This window comes from Oncorhynchus nerka, linkage group LG20 (genome assembly GCF_034236695.1).
Source record: "Oncorhynchus nerka isolate Pitt River linkage group LG20, Oner_Uvic_2.0, whole genome shotgun sequence".
NCBI lineage: Eukaryota > Metazoa > Chordata > Actinopteri > Salmoniformes > Salmonidae > Oncorhynchus > Oncorhynchus nerka.
This window is the reverse complement of record NC_088415.1, coordinates 19698939-19724260: the sequence shown is the minus strand read 5'-3', so window position 1 is coordinate 19724260 and position 25322 is coordinate 19698939. Positions and strand designations below refer to the sequence as shown.

General features: G+C 48.8%; 1 protein-coding gene across 1 annotated transcript in view; it reads right to left on the bottom strand.

Annotated features, from left to right (window-relative positions):
• The window catches only part of LOC115116087 (sodium/potassium-transporting ATPase subunit beta-1-interacting protein 4-like), a 131080-nt gene that overhangs the window by 71017 nt on the left and 34741 nt on the right, over positions 1-25322 (bottom strand). The window lies entirely within an intron of this gene.

The following is a 25322-nucleotide window of genomic DNA, read 5'->3' as shown; positions in this document are numbered from 1 at the left end:
TCTGGGAAGTCTTTCCACTAGATGTTGGAACGTTGCTGCGGGGACTTGCTTCCATTCAGCCACAAGAGCATTAGTGAGATCGGGTACTGATGTTGGGCGATTAGGCCTGGCTCGCAATCGGTATTCCAATTCATCCCAAAGGTGTTCAATGGGTTTGAGGTCAGGGCTCTGCAAGCCAGTCAAGTTCTTCCACACCGATCTCGACAAACCATTTCTGTATGGACCTCACTTTGTGCACGGGGCATGCTGAAACAGGAAAGAGTCTTCTCAATCAATCAATCAATCAATCAATCAATCAATCAAATAGATTTATAAAGACATTTTTACATCAGCCGATGTCACAAAGTGCTATACAGAAACCCAGCCTATAACCCCAAACAGAAAGCAATGCAGATGTAGAAGGGTACTAAAAAATGTCTGCAGAATTGAAGGTCCCCAAGAACACATTGCCCTCCCATCATTCATAAATGGAAGAAGTTCGGAACCACCAAGTCTCTTCTTAGAGCTTTCTGCCCGGCCACACTGAGCAATTGGGGGAGGGTCTTGGTCAGGGAGGTGACCAAGCACCCAATGGTCACTCTGACAGAGCTCCAGAGTTCCTCTGTGGAGATGGGAGAACCTTCCAGAAGGACAACCATCTCTGCAGCACTGCACCAATCAGGCCTTTATGGTAGAGTGGCCAGGCAGAAGCCACCCCTCAGTAAAAGCCTCATGACAGCCCACTTGGAGTTTGCCAAAAAGCACCTAAAGACTCTCTGACCATGAGAAACAAGATTCTCTGGTCTGATGAAACTAAGATTTAACTCTTTGGCCTGAATCCCAAGCATCACGCCTGGAGGAAATCTGGCACCATCCCTACGGTGAAGCATGGTGGTGGCAGCATCATGTTGTGGGGATGTTTTTCAGCGGCAGGGACTGGGAGACTAGTCAGAATCGAGGGAAAGGTGAATGGAACAAAGTACAGAGAGATCCTTGATGAAAAATAGCTCCAGAGCACTCTCTAAACTATTGCCACAAAGTTGGAAGCACAGAATCATCTAGAATGTAACTGTATGCTGCAGCATTAAGATTTCCCTTCATTGGGACCAAAGGGCCTAACCTGAACCATGTCCAGAGTCCAATGGCAGCGAGCTTTACACCACTCCAGCCGACGCTTGGCATTGCACATGATGATCTTAGACTTGTGTGCGGCTGCTCGCCCTGGAAATCACTTTCATGAAACTCCAGGTGAATAGTTATTGTGCTGACGTTGTTTCCAGAGGAAGTTTGGAACTCGGTGGTGAGTCTTGCAACCAAGGACAGACGATGTTGACACGCTACGCGTTTCAGCACTCAGCGGTCCTGTTCTGTGAGCTTGTTGGAAAGGTCACTATGACTGTTTCATGTTGAAAGCCACTGAGCTCTTCAGTAAGGCCATTGTATTGTCAATGTTTGTCTATGGAGATTGTATGGCTGTGTGTTTGATTTTATACACCTTTCAGCTGAATCCACTAATTTGAAGGGGTATCCATATACTTTTGTATATATAGTGTAGCTGCAACAACACAAACAGTCTCAGCTCGAACACTTATAGCCAGAGTGCTTGGAGTCGGTGTAAGTTATGAGAGAAAAGGCATTTAGTGAAATAAACAATGACAGATTCAAAGGAAAGAACAAGGTTTTCCAAACCTCCTGCCAGGAGCCTCCAGGTCAGTAATGGGACTATTATGGGATTACAGGGCCTTTTGTAATAACACCTCACCACTGATCCAGGGCAATTATTATTAAACAACAAATTCAAAAATGCACAACACACACACACACACACACACACACACACACACACACACACGGCTATAAGCCCTCCACAATAAAAGGAGGAAAACACATTCTGCCTCCCCTCCAGGCTGCCAGTGCTTTGTCAATAAAAAAAACAAGTAAGTTGCACCTTTTAGACGGCGAGTCCCTATACGCATCAACTCCATAGTGTTCTGGGAGGAACCACAGGAAGAATGGAGTATGGTACAGGTGTTTAATTATAATTCTGTCACTAGGGAGCAGTGTGTGTGTGCCTGTGGTGACAGTGTGTTTGTGGCGTGTGTCGACATGCCAGCGCCAGCCAACCACACTATGATGGATGAGGGAGAGAGGAATCCTGTCGCTGTGACGATGACAGACACACACACATATACAGCCAATATCGCTGTTGTTAATGACATGGAAACGTTAACACGGGCCTTGATAAGCAGATTTGGGTGTGACAGGAGGAGAAAGAAGAAGAGAATGAGATGGTGAGAGGCAATCAAATGCTCCTTGAAAATTACAAATAAAATCTTCATACAAAACTTGGATGGGCTATGTGTGGTGTATGTGGTTTCTTCCCCGGGCCGTGTGTGGTGTATGTGGTTTCTTCCCCGGGCTATGTGTGGTGTATGTGGTTTCTTCCCCGGGCCGTGTGTGGTGTATGTGGTTTCTTCCCCGGGCCATGTGTGGTGTATGTGGTTTCTTCCCCGGGCCGTGTGTGGTGTATGTGGTTTCTTCCCCGGGCCGTGTGTGGTGTATGTGGTTTCTTCCCCGGGCTATGTGTGGTGTATGTGTTTTCTTCCCGGGGCTGTGTGTGGTGGATGTGGTTTCTTCCCCGGGCCGAGTGTGGTGTATGTGGTTTCTTCCCCGGGCCGAGTGTGGTGTATGTGGTTTCTTCCCCGGGCCGAGTGTGGTGTATGTGGTTTCTTCCCCGGGCCGTGTGTGGTGTATGTGGTTTCTTCCCCGGGCTATGTGTGGTGTATGTGGTTTCTTCCCCGGGCTATGTGTGGTGTATGTGGTTTCTTCCCCGGGCTATGTGTGGTGTATGTGTTTTCTTCCCGGGGCTGTGTGTGGTGGATGTGGTTTCTTCCCCAGGCCATGTGTGGTGGATGTGGTTTCTTCCCCGGGCCGAGTGTGGTGGATGTGGTTTCTTCCCCGGGCTTGTGTGTGGTGGATGTGGTTTCTTCCCCGGGCTGTGTGTGGTGGATGTGGTTTCTTCCCCGGGCTTGTGTGTGGTGGATGTGGTTTCTTCCCCGGGCTGTGTGTGGTGGATGTGGTTTCTTCCCCAGGCCAAGTGTGGTGGATGTGGTTTCTTCCCCGGGCTGTGTGTGGTGGATGTGGTTTCTTCCCCAGGCCATGTGTGGTGGATGTGGTTTCTTCCCCGGGCCGAGTGTGGTGGATGTGGTTTCTTCCCCGGGCTTGTGTGTGGTGGATGTGGTTTCTTCCCCGGGCTGTGTGTGGTGGATGTGGTTTCTTCCCCGGGCTTGTGTGTGGTGGATGTGGTTTCTTCCCCGGGCTGTGTGTGGTGGATGTGGTTTCTTCCCCAGGCCAAGTGTGGTGGATGTGGTTTCTTCCCCGGGCTGTGTGTGGTGGATGTGGTTTCTTCCCCAGGCCAAGTGTGGTGGATGTGGTTTCTTCCCCAGGCCAAGTGTGGTGGATGTGGTTTCTTCCCCGGGCTTGTGTGTGGTGGATGTGGTTTCTTCCCCGGGCTGTGTGTGGTGGATGTGGTTTCTTCCCCAGGCCAAGTGTGGTGGATGTGGTTTCTTCCCCGGGCTGTGTGTGGTGGATGTGGTTTCTTCCCCAGGCCAAGTGTGGTGGATGTGGTTTCTTCCCCGGGCTGTGTGTGGTGGATGTGGTTTCTTCCCCAGGCCATGTGTGGTGGATGTGGTTTCTTCCCCGGGCCGAGTGTGGTGGATGTGGTTTCTTCCCCGGGCTTGTGTGTGGTGGATGTGGTTTCTTCCCCGGGCTGTGTGTGGTGGATGTGGTTTCTTCCCCGGGCTGTGTGTGGTGGATGTGGTTTCTTCCCCGGGCTTGTGTGTGGTGGATGTGGTTTCTTCCCCGGGCTGTGTGTGGTGGATGTGGTTTCTTCCCCAGGCCAAGTGTGGTGGATGTGGTTTCTTCCCCGGGCTGTGTGTGGTGGATGTGGTTTCTTCCCCAGGCCAAGTGTGGTAGATGTGGTTTCTTCCCCGGGCTTGTGTGTGGTGGATGTGGTTTCTTCCCCGGGCTGTGTGTGGTGGATGTGGTTTCTTCCCCAGGCCAAGTGTGGTGGATGTGGTTTCTTCCCCGGGCTGTGTGTGGTGGATGTGGTTTCTTCCCCAGGCCAAGTGTGGTGGATGTGGTTTCTTCCCCGGGCTTGTGTGTGGTGGATGTGGTTTCTTCCCCGGGCTTGTGTGTGGTGGATGTGGTTTCTTCCCCGGGCTTGTGTGTGGTGGATGTGGTTTCTTCCCCGGGCTGTGTGTGGTGGATGTGGTTTCTTCCCCGGGCTGTGTGTGGTGGATGTGGTTTCTTCCCCAGGCCAAGTGTGGTGGATGTGGTTTCTTCCCCAGGCCAAGTGTGGTGGATGTGGTTTCTTCCCCGGGCTTGTGTGTGGTGGATATGGTTTCTTCCCCGGGCTGTGTGTGGTGGATGTGGTTTCTTCCCCAGGCCAAGTGTGGTGGATGTGGTTTCTTCCCCGGGCTTGTGTGTGGTGGATGTGGTTTCTTCCCCAGGCCAAGTGTGGTGGATGTGGTTTCTTCCCCGGGCTGTGTGTGGTGGATGTGGTTTCTTCCCCAGGCCATGTGTGGTGGATGTGGTTTCTTCCCCGGGCCGAGTGTGGTGGATGTGGTTTCTTCCCCGGGCTTGTGTGTGGTGGATGTGGTTTCTTCCCCGGGCTGTGTGTGGTGGATGTGGTTTCTTCCCCGGGCTTGTGTGTGGTGGATGTGGTTTCTTCCCCGGGCTGTGTGTGGTGGATGTGGTTTCTTCCCCAGGCCAAGTGTGGTGGATGTGGTTTCTTCCCCGGGCTGTGTGTGGTGGATGTGGTTTCTTCCCCAGGCCAAGTGTGGTGGATGTGGTTACTTCCCCAGGCCAAGTGTGGTGGATGTTGTTTCTTCCCCGGGCTTGTGTGTGGTGGATGTGGTTTCTTCCCGGGCTGTGTGTGGTGGATGTGGTTTCTTCCCAGGCCAAGTGTGGTGGATGTGGTTTCTTCCCGGGCTGTGTGTGGTGGATGTGGTTTCTTCCCCAGGCCAAGTGTGGTGGATGTGGTTTCTTCCCCGGGCTGTGTGTGGTGGATGTGGTTTCTTCCCCAGGCCATGTGTGGTGGATGTGGTTTCTTCCCCGGGCCGAGTGTGGTGGATGTGGTTTCTTCCCCGGGCTTGTGTGTGGTGGATGTGGTTTCTTCCCCGGGCTGTGTGTGGTGGATGTGGTTTCTTCCCGGGCTTGTGTGTGTGGATGTGGTTTCTTCCCGGGCTGTGTGTGGTGGATGTGGTTTCTTCCCCAGGCCAAGTGTGGTGGATGTGGTTTCTTCCCCGGGCTGTGTGTGGTGGATGTGGTTTCTTCCCCAGGCCAAGTGTGGTGGATGTGGTTTCTTCCCCAGGCCAAGTGTGGTGGATGTGGTTTCTTCCCCGGGCTTGTGTGTGGTGGATGTGGTTTCTTCCCCGGGCTGTGTGTGGTGGATGTGGTTTCTTCCCCAGGCCAAGTGTGGTGGATGTGGTTTCTTCCCCGGGCTGTGTGTGGTGGATGTGGTTTCTTCCCCAGGCCAAGTGTGGTGGATGTGGTTTCTTCCCCAGGCTGTGTGTGGTGGATGTGGTTTCTTCCCGGGCCGAGTGTGGTGGATGTGGTTTCTTCCCGGGCTTGTGTGTGGTGGATGTGGTTTCTTCCCGGGCTGTGTGTGGTGGATGTGGTTTCTTCCCGGGCTTGTGTGTGGTGGATGTGGTTTCTTCCCCGGGCTGTGTGTGGTGGATGTGGTTTCTTCCCCGGGCTGTGTGTGGTGGATGTGGTTTCTTCCCCGGGCTTGTGTGTGGTGGATGTGGTTTCTTCCCCGGGCTGTGTGTGGTGGATGTGGTTTCTTCCCCAGGCCAAGTGTGGTGGATGTGGTTTCTTCCCCGGGCTGTGTGTGGTGGATGTGGTTTCTTCCCCAGGCCAAGTGTGGTAGATGTGGTTTCTTCCCGGGCTTGTGTGTGGTGGATGTGGTTTCTTCCCGGGCTGTGTGTGGTGGATGTGGTTTCTTCCCCAGGCCAAGTGTGGTGGATGTGGTTTCTTCCCGGGCTGTGTGTGGTGGATGTGGTTTCTTCCCCAGGCCAAGTGTGGTGGATGTGGTTTCTTCCCGGGCTTGTGTGTGGTGGATGTGGTTTCTTCCCGGGCTTGTGTGTGGTGGATGTGGTTTCTTCCCGGGCTTGTGTGTGGTGGATGTGGTTTCTTCCCCGGGCTGTGTGTGGTGGATGTGGTTTCTTCCCCGGGCTGTGTGTGGTGGATGTGGTTTCTTCCCCAGGCCAAGTGTGGTGGATGTGGTTTCTTCCCCAGGCCAAGTGTGGTGGATGTGGTTTCTTCCCCGGGCTTGTGTGTGGTGGATATGGTTTCTTCCCCGGGCTGTGTGTGGTGGATGTGGTTTCTTCCCCAGGCCAAGTGTGGTGGATGTGGTTTCTTCCCCGGGCTTGTGTGTGGTGGATGTGGTTTCTTCCCAGGCCAAGTGTGGTGGATGTGGTTTCTTCCCCGGGCTGTGTGTGGTGGATGTGGTTTCTTCCCCAGGCCATGTGTGGTGGATGTGGTTTCTTCCCCGGGCCGAGTGTGGTGGATGTGGTTTCTTCCCCGGGCTTGTGTGTGGTGGATGTGGTTTCTTCCCCGGGCTGTGTGTGGTGGATGTGGTTTCTTCCCCGGGCTTGTGTGTGGTGGATGTGGTTTCTTCCCCGGGCTGTGTGTGGTGGATGTGGTTTCTTCCCCAGGCCAAGTGTGGTGGATGTGGTTTCTTCCCCGGGCTGTGTGTGGTGGATGTGGTTTCTTCCCCAGGCCAAGTGTGGTGGATGTGGTTTCTTCCCCAGGCCAAGTGTGGTGGATGTGGTTTCTTCCCCGGGCTTGTGTGTGGTGGATGTGGTTTCTTCCCTGTGGCTGGATGTGTGTGGTGGATGTGGTTTCTTCCCCAGGCCAAGTGTGGTGGATGTGGTTTCTTCCCGGGCTGTGTGTGGTGGATGTGGTTTCTTCCCCAGGCCAAGTGTGGTGGATGTGGTTTCTTCCCCAGGCTGTGTGTGGTGGATGTGGTTTCTTCCCAGGCCATGTGTGTGGATGTGGTTTCTTCCCGGAGTGTGGTGGATGTGGTTTCTTCCCGGGCTTGTGTGTGGTGGATGTGGTTTCTTCCCGGGCTGTGTGTGGTGGATGTGGTTTCTTCCCGGGCTTGTGTGTGGTGGATGTGGTTTCTTCCCGGGCTGTGTGTGGTGGATGTGGTTTCTTCCCCAGGCCAAGTGTGGTGGATGTGGTTTCTTCCCCGGGCTGTGTGTGGTGGATGTGGTTTCTTCCCCAGGCCAAGTGTGGTGGATGTGGTTTCTTCCCCAGGCCAAGTGTGGTGGATGTGGTTTCTTCCCCGGGCTTGTGTGTGGTGGATGTGGTTTCTTCCCCGGGCTGTGTGTGGTGGATGTGGTTTCTTCCCCAGGCCAAGTGTGGTGGATGTGGTTTCTTCCCCGGGCTGTGTGTGGTGGATGTGGTTTCTTCCCCAGGCCAAGTGTGGTGGATGTGGTTTCTTCCCCGGGCTGTGTGTGGTGGATGTGGTTTCTTCCCCAGGCCATGTGTGGTGGATGTGGTTTCTTCCCCGGGCCGAGTGTGGTGGATGTGGTTTCTTCCCCGGGCTTGTGTGTGGTGGATGTGGTTTCTTCCCCGGGCTGTGTGTGGTGGATGTGGTTTCTTCCCCGGGCTTGTGTGTGGTGGATGTGGTTTCTTCCCCGGGCTGTGTGTGGTGGATGTGGTTTCTTCCCCAGGCCAAGTGTGGTGGATGTGGTTTCTTCCCGGGCTGTGTGTGGTGGATGTGGTTTCTTCCCGGGCTTGTGTGTGGTGGATGTGGTTTCTTCCCCAGGCTGTGTGGTGGATGTGGTTTCTTCCCCAGGCCAAGTGTGGTGGATGTGGTTTCTTCCCCAGGGCTTGTGTGGTGGATGTGGTTTCTTCCCGGGCTGTGTGTGGTGGATGTGGTTTCTTCCCAGGCCAAGTGTGGTGGATGTGGTTTCTTCCCCGGGCTGTGTGTGGTGGATGTGGTTTCTTCCCCAGGCCAAGTGTGGTGGATGTGGTTTCTTCCCCGGGCTTGTGTGTGGTGGATGTGGTTTCTTCCCCGGGCTGTGTGTGGTGGATGTGGTTTCTTCCCCAGGCCAAGTGTGGTGGATGTGGTTTCTTCCCCAGGCCAAGTGTGGTGGATGTGGTTTCTTCCCCAGGCCAAGTGTGGTGGATGTGGTTTCTTCCCCAGGCCAAGTGTGGTGGATGTGGTTTCTTCCCCGGGCTTGTGTGTGGTGGATGTGGTTTCTTCCCCGGGCTGTGTGTGGTGGATGTGGTTTCTTCCCCAGGCCAAGTGTGGTGGATGTGGTTTCTTCCCCGGGCTGTGTGTGGTGGATGTGGTTTCTTCCCCAGGCCAAGTGTGGTGGATGTGGTTTCTTCCCCAGGCCAAGTGTGGTGGATGTGGTTTCTTCCCCGGGCTTGTGTGTGGTGGATGTGGTTTCTTCCCCAGGCCAAGTGTGGTGGATGTGGTTTCTTCCCCGGGCTTGTGTGTGGTGGATGTGGTTTCTTCCCCGGGCTTGTGTGTGGTGGATGTGGTTTCTTCCCCGGGCTGTGTGTGGTGGATGTGGTTTCTTCCCCGGGCTGTGTGTGGTGGATGTGGTTTCTTCCCCAGGCCAAGTGTGGTGGATGTGGTTTCTTCCCCAGGCCAAGTGTGGTGGATGTGGTTTCTTCCCCGGGCTTGTGTGTGGTGGATATGGTTTCTTCCCCGGGCTGTGTGTGGTGGATGTGGTTTCTTCCCCAGGCCAAGTGTGGTGGATGTGGTTTCTTCCCCGGGCTTGTGTGTGGTGGATGTGGTTTCTTCCCCAGGCCAAGTGTGGTGGATGTGGTTTCTTCCCCGGGCTTGTGTGTGGTGGATGTGGTTTCTTCCCCAGGCCAAGTGTGGTGGATGTGGTTTCTTCCCCAGGCCATGTGTGGTGGATGTGGTTTCTTCCCCAGGCCAAGTGTGGTGGATGTGGTTTCTTTCCCAGGCCATGTGTGGTGGATGTGGTTTCTTCCCCAGGCCAAGTGTGGTGGATGTGGTTTCTTCCCCAGGCCATGTGTGGTGGATGTGGTTTCTTCCCCAGGCCAAGTGTGGTGGATGTGGTTTCTTCCCCAGGCCATGTGTGGTGGATGTGGTTTCTTCCCCAGGCCAAGTGTGGTGGATGTGGTTTCTTTCCCAGGCCATGTGTGGTGGATGTGGTTTCTTCCTGGGCCATGTGTGTTGGATTGTGTTTTTGATTCTGCAGCTGAATCGTGTGGGAATATGTGTGTCTGTCTCGATAACAATTGTTCTCAGAAAGCAGAAACAGTTTTAACAATGGAAAACAAATTGTAACAGACATCCTGTATGAATCACATCTCACCTTCCCTCTTTAAAAACACCCCTCTGTTTTACCGGGTGAGTCAAAGCTCCTGGCACAGGCTGTGTGTGTGTGTGTGCGTGCGTGCGCGTTGCTGTGTGAATCAAATAAATAATTCTACCCTGACGAACACACGTGATTTATACGAACCTGGACGGCCCCCATGACCTGGATGACCTGGTCCCCATGACCTGGACAGTCCCCATGACCTGGACGGTCCCCCCATCAGTGTGTATGTGTGTGTCGGGGATGACCTTTTTATCTTTTTTAAATTTATTTTTAATTTCACCTTTATTTAACTAGGTAGGCTAGTTGAGAACAAGTTCTCATTTGTAACTGCAACCTGGCCAAGATAAAGCAAAGCAGTGTGACACAGACAACAACACAGAGTTACACATGGAGTAAACAATAAACAAGCCAATAACACAATAGACAAGTCAATGACACAATAGAAAAAAGAAAGTCTATATACAGTGTGTGTAAAAGGCATGAGGAGGTAGGCAATAAATAGGCCATAGGAGTGAATAATTACAATTTAGCAGATTAACACTGGAGTGATAAATGAGCAGATGATGATGTGCAAGTAGAGATACTGGTGTGCAAAAGAGCAGAAAAGTAAATAAAATAAAAACAGTATGGGGATGAGGTAGGTAGATTAGGTGGGCTATTTACAGACGGACTATGTACAGCTGCAGCGATCGGTTAGCTGCTCAGATAGTTGATGTTTAAAGTTGGTGAGGGAAATAAAAGTCTCCAACTTCAGTGATTTTTGCAATTCGTTCCAGTCACTGGCAGCAGAGAACTGGAAGGAAAGGCGGCCAAATGAGGTGTTGGCTTTGGGGATGATCATTGAGATATACCTGCTGGAACGTGGGCTACGGGTGGGTGTTGTTATCGTGACCAGTGAACTGAGATAAGGCGGAGCTTTACCTAGCATAGACTTATAGATGACCTGGAGCCAGTGGGTATGGTGATGAATATGTAGTGAGGGCCAGCCGACTAGAGCATACAGGTCGCAGTGGTGGGTGGTATAAGGTGATTTGGTAACAAAATGGATGGCACTGTGATAGACTGCATCCAGTTTGCTGAGTAGAGTATTGGAAGCTATTTTGTAGATGACATCGCCGAAGTCGAGGATCGGTAGGATAGTCAGTTTTACAAGGGTAAGTTTGGCGGCGTGAGTGAAGTAGGCTTTGTTTTACGAAATAGAAAGACAATTCTAGATTTGATTTTGGATTTGAGATGTTTAATATGAGTCTGGAAGGAGAGTTTACAGTCTAGCCAGACACCTAGGTATTTATAGTTGTCCACATATTCTAGGTCGGAACCGTCCAGGGTGGTGATGCTAGTCGGGTGGGTGGGTGCGGGCAGCGAACGGTTGAAAAGCATGCATTTGGTTTTACTGGCGTTTAAGAGCAGTTGGAGTCCACGGAAGGAGTGTTGTATGCCATTGAAGCTCATTTGGAGGTGAGTTAGCACAGTGTCCAAGGAAGGGCCAGAAGTATACAGAATGGTGACATCTGCGTAGAGGTGGATCAGGGAATCGCCAGCAGCAAGAGCGACAGCATTGATATAATGTATACAGAGAAAAGAGTCGGCCTGAGAATTGAACCCTGTGGTACCCCCATAGAGACTGCCAGAGGTCCGGACAACATGCCCTCCGATTTGACACACTGAACTCTGTCTGCAAAGTAGTTGGTGAACCAGGCGAGGCAGTCATTAGAAAAACCAAGGCTATTGAGTCTGCCGATAAGAATACGGTGATTGACAGAGTCGAAAGCCTTGGCCAGCATGATGAACACGGCTGCACAGTACTGTCTTTTATCGATGGCGGTTATGATATCGTTTAGTACCTTGAGGGTGGCTTAGGTACACCTGTGATCGGCTCGGAAACCAGATTGCACAGCGGAGAAGGTACGGTGGGATTCGAAATGGTCAGTGATCTGTTTATTAACTTGGCTTTCGAAGACTTTAGATAGGCAGGGCAGGATGGATATAGGTCTGTAATAGTTTGGGTCTAGGCTGTCACCCCCTTTGAAGAGGGGGATGACCGCGGTAGCTTTCCAATCTTTAGGGATCTCGGACGATACGAAAGAGAGGTTGAACAGCCTGGTAATAGAGGTTGCAACAATCAGCTGGGCTAGACAATCTGGACCCTCTCTTTCTAAAACTATCCGCCGCCGTTGTTGCAACCCCTATTACCAGGCTGTTCAACCTCTCCTTCGTATCGTCCGAGATCCCTAAAGATTGGAAAGCTACCGCGGTCATCCCCCTCTTCAAAGGTGTATTTGGAGAGCAAGTTGGTCAGGATAATGTCTATGAGGGTGCCCATTTTTACGAATTTAGGGTTGTACCTGGTGGGTTCCTTGATGCTTTGTGTGAGATTGAGGGCATTTAGCTTAGATTGTAGGACTGCAGGGGTGTTAAGCATATCCCAGTTTAGGTCACCAAACAGAATGAACTCTGAAGCTAGATGGGGGGCTATCAATTCACAAATGGTGTCCATGGCATAGCTGGGAGCGGAGGAGGGTCGATAGCAGACGGCAACAGTGAGAGACTTATTTCTGGAGAGGTTAATTTTTTAAATTAGAAGTTCAAACTGTTTGGGTATAGACCTGGAAATTATGACAGAACTTTGCAGGCTAACTCCTCCCCCTTTGGCAGTTCTATCTTGACGGAAAATGTTGTAGTTGTGTATGGAAATCTCAGAATTGTTGGTGGCCTTCCTAAGCCAGGATTCAGACACGGCAAGGACATCAGGGTTGGCGGAGTGTGCTAAAGCAGTGAGTAAACCAAACTTAGGGAGGAGGATTCTGATGTTGACATGCATGAAACCAAGGCTTTTTCGATCACAGAAGTCAACAAATGAGGGTGCCTGGGGACATGCAGGGCCTGAGGAACAGAGGAGGAGTAGGATGAGGGTACGGCTAAAGGCTATCAAAACTGGTCGCCTAGAGTGTTGGGGAGAAAGAATAGAAGGATCAGATTTCTGGGCGTGGTAGAATAGATTCCGGGCATAATGTGCAGACAGGGGTATGGTGGGGAGCGGGTACAGCGGAGGTAAGCCCAGGCACTGAGTGATAAAAGAGGTTGTATCTCTGGATAAGCTGGTTATAATGGGTGAGGTCACCACATGTGTGGGAGGTGGGACAAAGGAGGTATCAGAGGTATAATGAGTGGAACTAGGGGCACCATTGTAAACTAAAACAATGATAACTAACCTAAACAACAGTATACAAGGCATATTGACATATGAGGGGCGTTAGCCACTATAGCCACTCTGTAGCAGCGGTGATCCGGTGCCAAGGTCCAGAGCTTACGGCAAGGAGCCGGTGGAGTAGTGTGTTCTAGCCATGTTTTTGTGGACAACTGAGTAGGCCGGGTGAACAACTGAGTAGGCTGAGAGGTGGGCCTCAGGTATAGCTTCAGTACTGGGTAACTCGGTGGGTGCTAGCTAGCTGTGAAGATCAGGAGTGTTGGTCCAGGGATTACAACAGGAATCCGGCATTGTAGTGGAGAAACAGTCCGATACTGGTAGGCTGGCGAGTATTATCCAGGCAAAAAAAAAAGGGCTGGTATCTGTGCAGAAGGTAAAGGCCGCTAGCAGTGGCTAACAATGACTAAATAGCTTGTAACACATTAGCTGGTTAGCTTCTGATGGCTAGGAGGTTCTTGATATAAGGTCTAAAAATTAAAAATAATAGCGGTTCCATATCACATTCGGTGACACAGGTTACCGGAAGGTATAATTGAACTAAAATGGAGAAGAGATTGAAAATAAAATTGAAATATATACAAAAAAGACGAAAAATACAAAAGTACACGAGAGGACGAACAAAATACGTCTGCACTGCTACGCCATCTTGGAACGCAACCATCTCACAGAAGTTTTATTGAGGTCATTGTTTGTAGAAAAGGTCACCTCACCTGGTGTTGCAGCTAAAGTATGAATCACATTCTACTATCAACAGACACAGGGGACAGAGAGGAGATCTTTTCAGGGGTTTGGTTCAGTTGCTATTAGAAAAAGTGCTACGCCTAGGCTATATCAAAGAAAGTTGATCTTATCTGCTTCTCTCTGCTTCTTCCCTGTATCAGTAAAACCACTATTCAATTCAATTCAAGGGCTTTATTGGCATGGGAAACATGTGTTAACATTGCCAAAGCAAGTGAGGTAGACAACATACAAAGTGAATATATAAAGTGAAAAACAACAAAAATTAACAGTAAACATTACACATACAGAAGTTTCAAAACAGTAAAGACATTACAAATGTCATATTATATATATATATATAATGTACAAATAGTTAAAGGACACAAGATAAAATAAATAAGCATAAATATGGGTTGTATTTACAATGGTGTTTGTTCTTCACTGGTTGCCCTTTTCTCGTGGCAACAGGTCACAAATCTTGCTGCTGTGATGGCACACTATCTATGTCACAGCTTCCTGTTCTTAACACATCTCAGTGTGTGTTGGTGGTGTTATCTCCAACACTCATACCCTAATGACTTAGTTATCAGACCAGGAAGAGATCAAACGTCTTTCCTCTTACACATGTGATCTTCTCATCACGGTCTTATCCGTTTCCCATTCTCTCTCCTCCTTGCCTGTGATGTTTAGGAGGCAAGGGCTTTGGGATGATTGAAATGGTTTTAGTCTTTGATATGCTCCAAACGTCTTGTGAAAATGACAGGAAAGATCAAACTCCGTTACAAAGCTGTGTGTGTATATAGAGAGAAAGGAGAGGAGGGAGATGGATAGAGTGAGAGAGAGAGAGAGGGAGACCACAGAAAGAGCGAGAAAGAGATAGAGGAGAGAGAGATAGAGAGGAGAGAGACCAGAGAACGAGAGAGGATAGAGAGACCAGAGAAAGAGAGAGAGAGAGAGAGAGAGAGAGAAAGATTGTGATTTACAATATCTGTTTATGATGAGGTATCGTGTAGCAGTACAGGTGATTAATTGAAGTTTAGCTTTCAGCGATTGTTTTATGGAAGAGAAGAGAGAGCAAGAGAGAGAAAATGTGAGCTAGAAGGAGAGACCAGAGAAAGAGAGCGAGAGAGCGAGAAAGAGAGATAAAGAGAGGAGAGAGAGACCGGAGTAAGAGAGGATAGAGAGACCAGAGAAAGAAGAGAAAGAAACACATGGGACAGAATTTCAAAAAAACTGATTAAACTAGAATGCTATTTGCCCCTAAACAGAGAGTACACAGTGGCAGAATACCTGAACACTGTAACTGACCCAATATTAAGGAAGTCTTTGAATTTGTACAGACTCAGTGAGCATAGCCTTGCTATTGAGAAAGGCCACCGTAGGCAGACCTGGCTCTCAAGAGAAGACAGGCTATGTGGGCTGCACTTCCTAACCTCCTGCCAAATGTATGACCATATTAAAGACACATATTTCCCTCAGATTACACAGATCCACAAAGAATTTGAAAAAACAAATCCAATCCATCTATTGGGTGAAATACCACAGTGTGCCATCAAAGCAGCAAGATTTGTGACCTGTTGCCACAAGAAAAGGGAAATCAGTGAAGAACAAACACTATTGTAAAAACAACCTATATTTATGTTTATTTATTTTCCATTTTGTACTTTAACTATTTGCACATCATTACAACACTGTAAATAGACATAATAGGACATTTGGAATGTCTTTATTCTTCTGGAACTTTTGTGAGTGTAATGTTTACTGTTAATTTCACGTGATTTGTCAATTAAAACATATGTTTCCCATGCCAATTAAGCCCCTTAAATTAAAATTGAATTGAGAATAGAGAGAAGGAGAGAGAGACCAGAGAGAGAGAGACCAGTGTCATGACTGTCCTGTGAGGATCAGAATGGGTCAGATCAGACTGGTGGGGGGGGGGGGGGGGGGGGGGTGACGGTAACCAGGCCTCTCTCCTTCCCACAGAGGGGAGGAGGGGAGCTGCTGGATGGTCAACTGTTCACACCCGGATGTAAATTACAAGAGAGAGAGACTCTCTCTCTTACTCTTTAGTATCAACCAAAGGAATGGCTTTGTTCACAGATACTTTTGCCTGCCTATGGAACAATATTTTTAACATCATGTGGGAAGTGGTCAGTGGGGAACTATGAAAAAAAAAATGTAATATTGGTTTTCATTTTGTGATGTTTTTAAAAACTGTAAGAACCAAACACTGTAACTTGGAAAGGATAACCCCTTTACATGTCAATTTTTTATACAATATGTTTTGCATACAATATGAAACATGAAAGTTTTTTAAAGATATGAATGTGTTTTTAGGAGTCATAAGAGATAACTTATAATCATATCCTTTGCACATTAAGTAGCCACGCCCTGAGTAAGGTCAGAAGAGCGTGTCTGACGGACAGAGGGCGATAGCTTCATGTTGGAAATGGTTGAAACGTTGAACCTCAACACGAGGTGAAGAAATAAATTCACCTTCCTTTAGATCCGAGAGACGAAGAGCTGCAGCTCTGGCCCGAATCCTGAATACCAACACAAGGAGGAAAAGGCGAGACGCTCACCTCAGTCAATCACTGGTCTGATATCGAGAAAAGTGAATCATTGAATCTAAGTGAGACTATCCTACTACGCTCATCACCAATGGGAACCGTCGACATGGCTGGTTATCTTCCAGAGTGAACAATAGTAGAAGCCGGGAAAGGGGAGACCCCTTTCGGACAATCAGAGCCATACAGCTGAAAGGCCAACAACTTTCCCGAGAAGGCTTACTTCAGACCGAGATAAATGACGAACAACGACATTTCACACGCAAATGCATTCATGATTTCTTATTCCAAACGGGCCCTCCAGTATTTATGCTGCAGTAGTTTATGTGTCGGGGGGCTAGGGTCAGTCTGTTTTATCTGGAGTATTTCTCCTGTCTTATCCAGTGTCCTTTGTGAATTTAAGTATGTGCTCTCTAATTCTCTCTCTCTTTTTCTCTTTCTTTCTTTCTCTCTCTTTCTCTCTCTCTCTCTCTCGGAGGACCTGAGCCCTAGGACCATGCCTCAGGACTACCTGGCCTGATGACTCCTTGTTTCCCCAGTCCAACTGGCTGTGCTGCTGCTCCAGTTTCAACTGTTCTGCCTGCGGGCTATGGAACCCTGACCTGTTCACTGGACATGCTACCTGTCCCAGACCTGCTGTTTTCAACTCTCTAGAGACAGAAGGAGCGGTAGAGATACTCTGAAAGATCAACTATGAAAAGCCAACTGACATTTACTCCTGAGGTGCTGACCTATTGCACCCTCGACAACCACTGTGATTATTATTATTTGACCCTGCTGGTCATCTATGAACATTTGAACATCTTCGCCATATTCTGTTATAATCTCCACCCGGCAAAGCCAGAAGAGGACTGGCCACCCCTAATAGCCCAGTTCCTTTCTAGGTTTCTTCCTAGGTTCTGGCCTTTCTAGGGAGTTTTTCCTAGCCTAGTGCTTCTACACCTGCATTGCTTGCTGTTTGGATTTTAGGCTGGGTTTCTGTACAGCACTTTGTGACATCAACTGATGTAAGAAGGGCTTTATAAATACATTCGACTGATTGATTGATTAATAAGATGACTGTTTATCGATGAAATAGGTAAAAACCTTAAAGAGTTTAATTTGGGAGATGGTAACTAAACAACTTATTCCGTGGTGCCCCAAATCCTGAGTTAATTGTTACATGATTCATTTAAATCCAGTAATAATTAAACATAGTTAGTGGATTAAATAAATAACAGACATCAGATTAATGAAAGTCAAGTCACGACACCAGAGAGAGCGAGAGACCAGAGAGAGAGAGATCAAAGAGAGTGGGAGACGAGAGAAAGAGAGACCAGAGAGAGAGAGATCAAAGAGCCTAGAGAGAGAGTGAGAGACCAGAGAGAGAGAGAACGAGAGACCAGAGAGAGAGTGAGAGACCAGAGAGAGAGAGAGTGAGAGACCAGAGAGAGAGAGTGAGAGAGACCAGAGAGAGAGAGACAAACCAGAGAGACCAGAGAGAGAGCGAGCGAGCGAAGGAACAGAGCACTGCTGAGGTGTGCGAGGCTTATTGCATCTTGCCATACTCACCCTCTAATTGCGTACCATTTATGGTGGGAGAATAGGTGTGGTAGGGGGAACACACACACACACACACACACACACACACACACATGGACTTATGTACACAGCAGGGTGGCGGAATGCTTTTAGGAGCTGCTGTAGTGGGATCTCAGTTCCTGGAAGAGTATTGGTATCCATTTGATCAAATTCCACTCCACTTCCAAATAACCCATTTCCCATAGATTAGCTTAGGGCAACAGCGCCCACACACCACCCTGATGTGTGTGTGTGCGTGTGCGTGTGTGAGTGTGAGAGAGAGAGAGAAAGAGAATTTGAGAGCCCTCTCAGATTGATTGCTGTCATCAGTGTTGTGTTATTGAGTTAGCGGAGTTAGCGATAAGTCTGCTACGGCAGCTCATCTTTCCTGCCCGTAGATTACACCACAGAGGGAGAGCTGCACTCACAAAATGCTTGTGTATGTAGAACACACACACCCACACACACACACACACACACACCTTTTTTATTTTTATTTTATTTCACCTTTATTTAACCAGGTAGGCAAGTTGAGAACAAGTTCTCATTTACAATTGCGACCTGGCCAAGATAAAGCAAAGCAGTTCGACACATACAACGACACAGAGTTACACATGGAGTAAAACAAACATACAGTCAATAATACAGTAAAAAAAAACAAGTCTATATACAATGTGAGCAAATTAGGTGAGAAGGGAGGTAAAGGCAAAAAAGGCCATGGTGGCAAAGTAAATACAATATAGCAAGTAAAACACTGGAATGGTAGTTTTGCAATGGAAGAATGTGCAAAGTAGAAATAAAAATAATGGGGTGCAAAGGAGCAAAATAAATAAATTAATTAAATACAGTTGGGAAAGAGGTAGTTGTTTGGGCTAAATTATAGGTGGGCTATGTACAGGTGCAGTAATCTGTAAGATGCTCTGACAGTTGGTGCTTAAAGCTAGTGAGGGAGATAAGTGTTTCCAATTTAAGAGATTTTTGTAGTTCGTTCCAGTCATTGGCAGCAGAGAACTGGAAGGAGAGGCGGCCAAAGAAAGAATTGGTTTTGGGGGTGACTAGAGAGATATACCTGCTGGAGCGTGTGCTACAGGTGGGAGATGCTATGGTGACCAGCGAGCTGAGATAAGGGGGACTTTACCTAGCAGGGTCTTGTAGATGACATGGAGCCAGTGGGTTTGGCGACGAGTATGAAGCGAGGGCCAGCCAACGAGAGCGTACAGGTCGCAATGGTGGGTAGTATATGGGGCTTTGGTGACAAAACGGATTGCACTGTGATAGACTGCATCCAATTTGTTGAGTAGGGTATTGGAGGCTATTTTGTAAATGACATCGCCAAAGTCGAGGATTGGTAGGATGGTCAATTTTACAAGGGTATGTTTGGCAGCATGAGTGAAGGATGCTTTGTTGCGAAATAGGAAGCCAATTCTAGATTTAACTTTGGATTGGAGATGTTTGATATGGGTCTGGAAGGAGAGTTTACAGTCTAACCAGACACCTAAGTATTTGTAGTTGTCCACGTATTCTAAGTCAGAGCCGTCCAGAGTAGTGATGTTGGACAGGCGGGTAGGTGCAGGTAGCGATCGGTTGAAGAGCATGCATTTAGTTTTACTTGTATTTAAGAGCAATTGGAGGCCACGGAAGGAGAGTTGTATGGCATTGAAGCTTGCCTGGAGGGTTGTTAACACAGTGTCCAAAGAAGGGCCGGAAGTATACAGAATGGTGTCGTCTGCGTAGAGGTGGATCAGAGACTCACCAGCAGCAAGAGCGACCTCATTGATGTATACAGAGAAGAGAGTCGGTCCAAGAATTGAACCCTGTGGCACCCCCATAGAGACTGCCAAAGGTCCGGACAGCAGACCCTCCGATTTGACACACTGAACTCTATCAGAGAAGTAGTTGGTGAACAAGGCGAGGCAATCATTTGAGAAACCAAGGCTGTCGAGTCTGCCGATGAGGATGTGGTGGTTGACAGAGTCGAAAGCCTTGGCCAGATCAATGAATACGGCTGCACAGTAATGTTTCTTATCGATGGCGGTTAAGATATCGTTTAGGACCTTGAGCGTGGCTGAGGTGCACCCATGACCAGCTCTGAAACCAGATTGCATAGCAGAGAAGGTATGGTGAGATTCGAAATGGTCGGTAATCTGTTTGTTGACTTGGCTTTCGAAGACCTTAGAAAGGCATGGTAGGATAGATATAGGTCTGTAGCAGTTTGGGTCAAGAGTGTCCCCCCCCTTTGAAGAGGGGGATGACCGCAGCTGCTTTCCAATCTTTGGGAATCTCAGATGACACGAAAGAGAGGTTGAACAGGCTAGTAGTAGGGGTGGCAACAATTTCGGCAGATAATTTTAGAAAGAAAGGGTCCAGATTGTCTAGCCCGGCTGATTTGTAGGGGTCCAGATTTTTCAGCTCTTTCAGAACTTCAGCTGAATGGATTTGGGAGAAGGAGAAATGGGGAAGGCTTGGGCGAGTTGCTGTTGGGGGTGCAGTGCTGTTGACCGGGGTAGGAGTTGCCAGGTGGAAAGCATGGCCAGCCGTAGAAAAATGCTTATTGAAATTCTCAATTATGGTGGATTTATCAGTGGTGACAGTGTTTCCTATCTTCAGTGCAGTGGGCAGCTGGGAGGAGGTGTTCTTATTCTCCATGGACTTTACACCTAAGTATAACAGCAGTAATGACCCCTGATAACCTGGAAAGGGCTGTCAGGCAAAAATAACTTGTTAAAGCAAAGTGTGTGTGGTTGAGTTAGAGACAGACAGACATGGAGACAGACAGACTGGCAGACAGACATGGAGACATAGACAGGGAGACAGACAGACAGACTGGCAGACAGACATGGAGACATAGACAGGGAGACAGGCTGGCAGACAGACATGGAGACATAGACAGGGAGACAGGGAGACAGCAAGAGAGAGAGGTGTGTACACTGTGAAAGCTTGTACACACCAATCTCTTCTAATTGGTCCATTATCTTGTTGTACCAATGTGTTCACCTGGTGTTTTAACCTGGTGAAAACTGCAGCCTCAAGGCCATTTCAACACTAAGTATCCTACCTCTATGTTCCTGTAGCAAACAGCTCCTCACACCAAGGCTCTTAGAGCGTACAGCACCAGCCTGTTCAGACAGCAATGCCAGAGAAGCACACATTCACACATACAAATGCACTCAAAAACCCACCCTTTTCTTGTAGTTGTAGTTTTATAAATGGAACATGTAGACCTATCAATAAGGCATACTCTCTCAAAGAATAGGGGTGCTTGGAAGTTCCCCACCAAATGTTTAGAAAGTGATTTTTTTTGTAAAGAAATATTAACACCCTAAGCCACATTTACTGCCTGTAGGATTAATGGCAGTCGTTTGGTAAGAAACATGTTCTGTGGTTCTGGAATGGTATTCATCCATTCTCTCTGAGTTAATGATCTCAGCTAGCACTGCTAATTACACATAGGCCTAGTCCTACAGGGAACACCATTAGAGGTGCTAGAGAGATGGAATTAAGCTTACACGCACACACTTCACGCATTTACACATACATTAATAGGCTTATAGTTTTAATGCTGAAATGGCTCGTTAGGTAATCTCTTAACATTCAAACAGCTGATTTAGTTCTGGATGCTGAGATGACTTGTTATATGACTGCATACATTACACTTAGGGCTGTTTCTCACTCCTCCCTCTCATTTATGGATCCTCTGTTTCTCCTCTCATCTTCCTCGCTGTCTGAAATCTAATACATCACACGTACACTCTTTGAAAAAAGGGTTCTTCGGCCATCCCAATAGGAGAACTCTGGTTTGAGGAATAACTAGTAGAATCCTTTTGGATTCCATTTAGAACCCTCTGTGGAAAGGGTCCTACATTTCTCTCTCCTTTATGTACCATTCTCCTCTCATCTTCCTCACTGCCTCCCCCATCCTCCTTCATCTCCTCCACAGTCCCCTTTCTCAGTAACAGTACATAACTCCCAGGGTTTTCCCATTACTTCCAACTGATAAGGCAGGGAGATGGCTTTTTACACAGGTCTCCCTCCTTTCTCTCATTAACCCCCGGGGTTGTCCCTTTCACTCTCCTCCATAGCCGTCTCTGCCCCCATCCCCCCAGTAGGCCCAGTGACCAAGCCATGACTACATTTTTCCAGTGATAGGAGCTGACTGACTGTACCTGCCATCCCATCCCATGGCCGATTGGCTGGTGCCCAGACAGTAACCCCATTACATACACAGCCTACACTGTAACAGAAAACTGTAATTTATACAGTAATTTGAGGTATTATCAACAGTAAAAAAAAACTGAAATCTTTTACTGCAGCATAATGTAAATGATTGGGTGCATGGTATTGTTGTTTTGAGGCATGCCTTGTAAGAGGCTATATTTATTGCACCCGTGAGTGAGAATGATGTACCAATTTACTTCCTATGCGGTTATAGTGCCTCATGTATAGGTTGGATTGGAGTGGCAGCAAGTCTTAAACCTTAAATGGTTGAGCTTTTTGCTATGTCCTTTTGGTCTGTTTTGCCCTGTTATCTCTGCCAGTTTGGAAGCATTTGTTAAGGCCTCTAGAAGTGCAAGTGATACAAAATATCAAATGTTCATTAATATGCTGTAATATGTAAATGTCCATTAATTCCAATTCTAGTAGCATTGACTTTCTTTTTTACAGTACTATACAATACATTTCACATAATTGTAATGTATTTCATTACACAGTACTTGCTTTGATACCATATTTATATTACTGTAGGTGTCACGATTGTCGTTGGAAGTAGACCAAAGTGCAGCGTGGTGGGCGTACATTTTCTTATATTTTGGAATGACGCCAACAAAACAAGAAACAAAATGAACAACCGTGAAGCTTACGAGGGCAAAGTGCCACTAACACAAGTCAACTTCCCACAAAGGGAAAAAGGCTACCTAAGTATGATTCCCAATCAGAGACAACGAATGACAGCTGTCCCTGATTGAGAACCATACCCGGCCAAAACAAAGAAATACAAAAACATAGAAAATAGAACATAGAATGCCCACCCAAATCACACCCTGACCAAACCAAAATAGAGACATAAAAAGCTCTCTAAGGTCAGGGCGTGACAGTAGGTGTACTGTAATGTGAAATACAGAACTTTACTCATCACCGAGCTGTCTGTAAGATGCGTCCTAATTCACGGCTACCCCTTTACAGTGTAGCCTACAGTACATCAGAACATTACAAACACAGAAACCCAGTAACATCACACAGACACAGCCTAACATCACAGGCCAACATGAAGGCCAAAGATAACCCGTATTGACAGAGACAAGCAACTTATTTCCTCTGACTTCCCGTTCTGGACTTTCATATCTTTCCCTTGTCTCTTCCTCTCGCTCTTTTCCCTCGCATTTTCCCATCAGAATTTCCTGCTTCTGCAGGAATGATACAAAGTTTATAGGCAGTTAACCCACTGTTCCTAGGCAGTCATTGAAAATAAGAATTTGTTCTTAACTGACTTGCCTTGTTAAATAAAGGTAAAAAAAAAAAAAAAAAAAAAAAGTTTAATCAGCGTCTCTGACATGGGGATATGATACAATGCACTGTAACACACACACACACACACACACACACACACACACACACACACACACACACACACACACACACACACACACACACACACACAGTTCGCTTTGATTCCTCAGAGAAGCTGACAGTACAAAACCAGGACAGGGAGAATGAATGAACGAGACAGAGAGAGGGGAGGAGAACGAGAGCAGAAGAAAGAGAGAGGGGGGGGGAGCAGAAGAAAAAGAGAGAGAGAGAATGGGGAGCGAGAGGAGAAGAAAGAGAGAGAGAGAGAAGGGGGAGCGAGAGAAGAAGAAAGAGAGAGGGGGGGAGTGAGAGCAGAAGAAAGAGAGAGAGAATGTGAAAAAGAATGACGGAAGGATTATAGGCGAAGTGACAAAACAAGAGCAGCTTAAATCAACCCTTCCTTTCCTCCTCTTCCTCTACCTCGTTCTCCCCCATCCTGTCCTAGATTTAAACACAAACCATTTGGGTTTCGCCCTAATTAGCGAGACGGTAATTTGTCGACTTCACAGGGATTCAGAAGACGTAAGCAGGAAGGAGCTGTCAGCAGTTTTCTATACCCCCATTCTCTTCCCCATAATTGACTAGGTACTCAGTAACACAGCTCTTTTCATCACCTTTCTATTATCATCCATCGTATATCAGACATGGGATGTTACCACTGGTGTTGTTGTCATCCATCCGCTTGATGAGGTTTGATTAGAACAACATCATTTAACTCATCAACAACTAAACAAGGAGACGGAAAACAAAGATGGATCCTTGTTTCCCGCTTATTGCTCCGCACAACGCAGCTGAGCTTGATGAGGCTCAATAGTTGCAAACAGAGTGTAGCACTTCCAAATCAATTTATTGGAAATGATAACAAGTGATAGCAATGAACCCATTGAAATGGGAATGGAGATTAAGAGATATCATCTCGACACACATACACAGACACAGTAAAATGGTCAATATAACCATTTTAATGGTTAAAACGGCCTCCAGGGAGCAGGAGCTCACCAGACAATCTCTCTCCGTCTTTCTCTGCATCTCCCTATGAAGAACATAACAGTGCCATTTCAACACATAGTAGAACCTAAACCTTCACCAATGACAACTGGAGTGTGGACAATGCAGGTTCACTGTCCTCTGTCAGCGTGGACTCTGCAGGCCCGCTGTCCTCCGTCAGCGTGGACTCTGCAGGCCCTCCGTCAGCGTGGACTCTGCAGGCCCTCCGTCAGCGTGGACTCTGCAGGCCCTCCGTCAGCGTGGACTCTGCAGGCCCTCCGTCAGCGTGGACTCTGCAGGCCCTCCGTCAGCGTGGACTCTGCAGGCCCTCCGTCAGCGTGGACTCTGCAGGCCCTCCGTCAGCGTGGACTCTGCAGGCCCTCCGTCAGCGTGGACTCTGCAGGCCCTCCGTCAGCGTGGACTCTGCAGGCCCTCCGTCAGCGTGGACTCTGCAGGCCCTCCGTCAGCGTGGACTCTGCAGGCCCTCCGTCAGCGTGGACTCTGCAGGCCCTCCGTCAGCGTGGACTCTGCAGGCCCTCCGTCAGCGTGGACTCTGCAGGCCCTCCGTCAGCGTGGACTCTGCAGGCCCTCCGTCAGCGTGGACTCTGCAGGCCCTCCGTCAGCGTGGACTCTGCAGGCCCTCCGTCAGCGTGGACTCTGCAGGCCCTCCGTCAGCGTGGACTCTGCAGGCCCTCCGTCAGCGTGGACTCTGCAGGCCCTCCGTCAGCGTGGACTCTGCAGGCCCTCCGTCAGCGTGGACTCTGCAGGCCCTCCGTCAGCGTGGACTCTGCAGGCCCTCCGTCAGCGTGGACTCTGCAGGCCCTCCGTCAGCGTGGACTCTGCAGGCCCTCCGTCAGCGTGGACTCTGCAGGCCCTCCGTCAGCGTGGACTCTGCAGGCCCTCCGTCAGCGTGGACTCTGCAGGCCCTCCGTCAGCGTGGACTCTGCAGGCCCTCCGTCAGCGTGGACTCTGCAGGCCCTCCGTCAGCGTGGACTCTGCAGGCCCTCCGTCAGCGTGGACTCTGCAGGCCCTCCGTCAGCGTGGACTCTGCAGGCCCTCCGTCAGCGTGGACTCTGCAGGCCCTCCGTCAGCGTGGACTCTGCAGGCCCTCCGTCAGCGTGGACTCTGCAGGCCCTCCGTCAGCGTGGACTCTGCAGGCCCTCCGTCAGCGTGGACTCTGCAGGCCCTCCGTCAGCGTGGACTCTGCAGGCCCTCCGTCAGCGTGGACTCTGCAGGCCCTCCGTCAGCGTGGACTCTGCAGGCCCTCCGTGGACTCTGCAGCGTGGTGGACTCTGCAGGCCCTCCGTCAGCGTGGACTCTGCAGGCCCTCCGTCAGCGTGGACTCTGCAGGCCCTCCGTCAG